The sequence below is a fragment of the Rattus norvegicus genome, chromosome 3 (genome assembly GCF_036323735.1).
Source record: "Rattus norvegicus strain BN/NHsdMcwi chromosome 3, GRCr8, whole genome shotgun sequence".
In the NCBI taxonomy this organism is placed as follows: domain Eukaryota; kingdom Metazoa; phylum Chordata; class Mammalia; order Rodentia; family Muridae; genus Rattus; species Rattus norvegicus.
This window is the reverse complement of record NC_086021.1, coordinates 71847395-71853394: the sequence shown is the minus strand read 5'-3', so window position 1 is coordinate 71853394 and position 6000 is coordinate 71847395.

Genomic DNA, 6000 nt, shown 5'->3' with positions numbered 1-6000 from the left:
ATGACAAAAATAATTGAGTATGTCTGTGACCTACCCTGTGGTATTTTGACATTTGAATGCATTGTGAAATAGTCAAACTATTTAACATATCTATCACCTCACTGATGCTATTGTACGTGTTGTGAGAATTTAAAAATGTTCTAGGTAATTTTTAACATATATAATAATATTCCTTTACTTGGTTAGCATGTATACACAGTCTCACCAAAGTGTATTCCTTTGGCATAATTTAAATATCTGTACACTTTGGCTGGAATTTTCATCTTCCCTTCTCTCCCACTCTAGCAGCAACTCACCTTTCTAATTTTCATTTGCATGCTTACACACAGAGATAAGATCATTAGACATCTGCCTTTCTGGATGTGGCTTAGTTCCTCTAGCATAACAAGAAACCTTTCATGTTTTTGCAAATCATGGGATTCATGCTTCTTATGGTCCTGTAGTACTCTAGTGTGTGTATATTCCATTTCTTTACTCACTGTTGTGTTGGTGAACCCTGTACTTAAGAAATGAATATACACCTATCTTTTTGATGTGTCAATTTCAATTTCTTTGGATTTTTACTGAGAAATGTTAGATCATGTCATAACACTAGTTTTAGTTTGAACTTCTATACTCTTTCCCACAACTATAGCATGAACTTACATTCCTATCAACTATAAAGACCTGTTTTATTTTCAGAATTTCTGTCAAGCATTACTCATAGGTTGTTTTATTTATATAAAACATGACTAACAACTTAGTTATGTTTTTTAACTCTGCATGAACCTGTGTAACTGTGACAGGTGATGAATCTTTACCCAAATAATTATTTCTAATGGATATGCATGTAAACATTCACTGTTGTAAATGTCTTATTTCATTTATAACTTGAATTTATGTGCAAACTTGTGATGAACTTTTAACCATGTGGCTTGTATTCTGAAAGATATATAAGTGCTGAAGACAAAGAGAGGAGTGCAAATTTCCCTTATTCCACTTAGTATCATGATCATTTGGCTTTTCCCCTTTTTCTTAGAGAGTTTTCATAGAGAACATTTAACAACTTAGAAATAAATGCTAAAATCATTTTTCAAAGTGTCCGTTTTTCTTCCTATGACTTCAACTAGCAGGCTGGAAGTTAGAGCTGTGCAATTCCTGTGGAGATAGAACAAAAGCTACATTACTTTATCCCCCCTCCTCCTGCTGTTAGGCTACAGGTGTTAATCCCCTATACTAGTGGCTTTTTTTTTATTAACTTGAGTATTTCTTATATACATTTCGAGTGTTATTGCCTTTCCCGGTTTCCGGGCAAACATCCCCCTCCCCCTCCCCTTCCTTATGGGTGTTCCCCTCCCAACCCTCCCCCCATTGCCGCCCTCCCCCCAACAGTCTAGTTCACTGGGGGTTCAGTCTTAGCAGGACCCAGGGCTTCCCCTTCCACTGGTGCTCTTACTAGGATATTCATTGCTACCTATGAGGTCAGAGTCCAGGGTCAGTCCATGTATAGTCTTTAGGTAGTGGCTTAGTCCCTGGAAGCTCTGGTTGCTTGGCATTGTTGTACATATGGGGTCTCGAGCCCCTTCAAGCTCTTCCAGTTCTTTCTCTGATTCCTTCAATGGGGGTCCTATTCTCAGTTCAGTGGTTTGCTGCTGGCATTCGCCTCTGTATTTGCTGTATTTTGGCTGTGTCTCTCAGGAGCGATCTACATCCGGTTCCTGTCGGTCTGCACTTCTTTGCTTCATCCATCTTGTCTATATGGGTGGCTGTATATGTATGGGCCACATGTGGGGCAGGCTCTGAATGGGTGTTCCTTCAGTCTCTGTTTTAATCTTTGCCTCTCTCTTCCCTGCCAAGGGTATTCTTGTTCCCCTTTTAAAGAAGGAGTGAAGCATTCACATTTTGATCATCCGTCTTGAGTTTCATTTGTTCTAGGGATCTAGGGTAATTCAAGCATTTGGGCTAATAGCCACTTATCAATGAGTGCATACCATGTATGTCTTTCTGTGATTACTAGTGGCTTTTAAACCTCAGAATGAGCAAGAAAGGTTTTAGGACTTTTCAGAAGTTACCATCAACATTCAATATAGTTAGAGAGCCAGAACATCCAGAGACCATCAGCCTTAAAGCTCCAACGGGGTCCTATTCTGTGTCTTCTTTCAACTCGATCCAGGCTAGGAGGCTTCCAACAAATAAATACACATATATAACCTGCTAAAATCCTGTTTACTTACTAGCATGTACATGATTACATACAGGGCTGACCACTTCATATTGGACAGTTAATGAGGAGGGTCACTCCTGGGGAAGACGACTTTTGCTGCTTTCAGAAGTTCATAGCTCTGAACAATTCTTTGTCAACAGGATGGGCCCCAGTAAGATTTTCTCCTCCAAAAGAGAATGTCTATTAGAGTTGCCATTTCTCAGGATGTTTTTGATCATCCATATTGTTGAGTCATCATAAATGTAGCTTCTTTGTTGTTTCTAGGATATTTGACCTCATAGGAGACCTTCTGATCCTCTGAGCATTACAATCTTTCCCAACTCTTCTAGAATAATCCCTGAACTTTAGGTGCAATAGTTAGTTGCATTGTAGCTGTATTCATTGAGGGTTGAAACCCCACAGTTTTTCTCTTTATTTTAATGAGTTTTGGATTTCTGTAATAGTTTCTGCCTGCTTCAAAAAGAAACTCCTTCAATGGGTATTAAGAGATACTTTTCTCTGTGCGTAGAAAGACAAATTTTTAGATTACAGTTAGGAATTATGCTGGTTTAGTTAAGTGTGGAGCAAGTTTTCTTTTACTATCCATGACCTCATTAGTCATGAGGAGTTGACTAGGCTTCCAGTACCAGATACAGTTTCTCTCCTAGTGAAAGGGGCTTAAATTCAGTTAGACAGTTATTGCTTCCCACACAGACACGAGTGCTCCATTGCACACTTAGGACTATCATAACATACTGGTCATCGTATTGGTTCATAAGTATTAGAGTTGGGCAGGAATATTAGTTATTTCCTTCCCTTGACAGCTTGCACAGGATCTTCTAATAAATATAAAACTAATCTTCAGGGAGGAAGCTTTCAGGTAAGATCCAGCTCAAATCCTCCCAGTTCTTTGTTCAAAATCCACAATGTCTTCAATCTCTGAGAAGAAACCAAGGACAGCAGCAAGAGAATGGTTTTGAAACCCTCTGTCCAATATGGTATGGAGAAGAGAAGCCTCTATTAGGGAAAAATTTTAGAGTTCTTCTTTTGAATCTCTTCTGTACATGGATGTAAAGGCTGTTAAGAGTGACAGTAAGAATTTGGATGGAGAAGATACTATCAACCACAAAATAAATTATTTTTAGATGTATTTTTAAATTAAACATAATTGCATCATACTCCCTGTTTTCTTCCCTCCAACCCTTTCTGTGCGCCTCCTGATGCTCTCTCTCAAATTTATAGTCTCTGTTTTTAGTCATGATTTTATATATATATATATATATATATATATATATATATATAAAGATGAATTTAATAGAAGACAGTTGAAGCCCAAGGTGCAGTTTCAAAAAGAATGTTTGGTAGAGTTGTTTGTTTGATTATTTTACTGTATTTATATTTACTCAATACTATGTAAATTCTGGGATGGTTATATAGATCATCTGCATTTCCGATACTGATTTATTGGTGTTAGAACAAACATACCCTGTTTACACAGGCTATAAGAAAAATAGTGCTCTTAGGTCAAAAGGCTATTTAAAATAGTGTTTTTTTCTTAATGAGGCAGAATAATTGGTCTACAGCTTCTATAATCTGAGTATGTGCCAAAGACAAAAGAGCTTAGAAAATACAACAAGATGGTCAATCATATTAAATTATTTATATATTATATTATATTATATTATATTATATTATGGACAAGACTAGGCAAGGTCCAAAACAGATGTGTAAAGCATTGTTCACCTTCCACACATCTTTCTACTGAGAAAGGAGAGAGATGGTTTAGTATACTTCTTGGAACATAATGATTGTAAGACTATTTCAGCAAATTCCATTATCTAACAGTATTATCAGGATATTTGTTTTAGAACAATTTAATTATACTGTTTCAAACCCAAACTTTCTACCTTGTGATGCAAACTCAGTCTGAAGGCATTCCTCTGCACTTCACTTTTCAGATCATGAGTTTTCAGCTGCCTGTTTTTCCACACCATATCTAAAATTGTCCTTGTTTATGCTCCTTTCACACGACTTATTAAATGTTCGAGATAGCAAATGGCTATTGCTTAAAAATGCCATATGAATTTTAATTGGACTGAGTTCACAGCTTTTTGTCTCCCCTCCAATTTCTAAGCTCCCCCTCACCAACCATTTCTCCTCCAAATTTATATGCCCTTTTGTTATTGTTAACCCCTAGGTCCATTTAACACTGCTAATGTGTATCGGTACAAGATAATCGTTCAGAGGTCTTTCCCCAAATTTGTAACAGTCACCAATAGCTCCTCAGGTAGAGAGAGGTAGGATATTTGAGCTCTGGCCTGGCCTGTGCCTAGAGTTTGTTTGCTTTGCTCTTGTACCAGGCTTGTGCATGCAGCCCCAGTGCTGAGCAACCATGTGTGCCACAGTCCGTTCGTGTCTTGGCAAATACTGTTTCATTGTAGATATCCTGCTCTTCTGGGCTCTTGTATCTCTTTCACTTTTTCCATAATGAATCCTGAGCCTTGGTAGGAAAGAGTGTGTTATCCCTTTTAGAGCTAAGCATTCTATATCCTCTGTGTGTTGTCTAATTTTTAGTTGGAGCATAAATATATTCAATGAATAAAGAAATTTCTTTGAAGAAGAATGTGAAATGCACTAATTTATGTTTTAAAAGATAAGAATTTAGAGTGCAGTTTATTACTTTGTCCATTCAGCATAATAAAGCATAAGTTTTTTTCTTACAGCCAATGACCTAGCTGGGTTTAAGTTCTATCCTGTGGAGTAGGTTTTTAATCCAATCAGTAAGTGGTTGGATTTTCTAATAACATTTGTGGCACAATGCAATAGTGGGTATATCTTATTAGACCTGGAGTTTTTACGTAGGACCCTCTAGCACTATGAATGCTAACCAGTAGGGACAAAACTTCCAGGTAAATGCTAGATTTATTTCCCCATGCTATGACTCAAGTATATGAGGTTCTTAGGAATAGGGTTTACAATAAATTTCTTAAGGGCAACCAAGAGGAATAGCAAGAATGTATAATGTTGGAAATGGTGTCTACGAGATTTGATGGACAACTTAAAATCGGTAACCCGTAGCTGGCATTCTGCAATCTGAAAGCATGCGATGCCTGGGGAAGGCAATTTCCCCCCATTAAAAGATAACTCCATTTAAACCATTTTTTAAAATTGGATATTTTATTTATTTACATTTCGAATGTTATCCCCCTTTCCGGTTTCCCCTCTGTAACCCCCCTATCCCATCCCACCTTGCCCTGTTTCTCTGAGGGTGCTCCCCCAACCACCCTCCCACTCCAACCTCACTGCTCCACCATTCCTCTACACTAGGGCATCAAGCCTTCACAGGACCAAGGGTTTCTCTTCCCAATGATGTCAGATAAGGCCCCTTCAGCTCCTTCAGTCCTTCCCCTAACTCCTCCATTAGGGTCCCTGTGATCAGTCCAATGGCTGGCTTTGAGCATCAGCATCTGTATTTAGTCAGGATCTAGCTGAGCCTCTCAGGAGACAGCTGAAACAGGCTCTGTCAGAAAGCACTTCTTGGCTGCAGCAATAGTGTCTGTGTTTTGTGTCTGCATGTGGGAAGGATCCCCAGGTGGGGCAGTCTCTGGATGGCCTTTCCTCAATCTCTGCTCCATTCTTTGTCCCTGTATTTCCTTTAGATAGAAGGAATTCTGGGTTTTAAACACACACACACACACACACACACACACACACACACACACACACACACACACAAGCTATAGTACTTTTTCCATATGGTATTTGCCTAGCTTTGAGAATGTTTTACAGAAGTATTTGTTGAGTTAACATTATGTTTG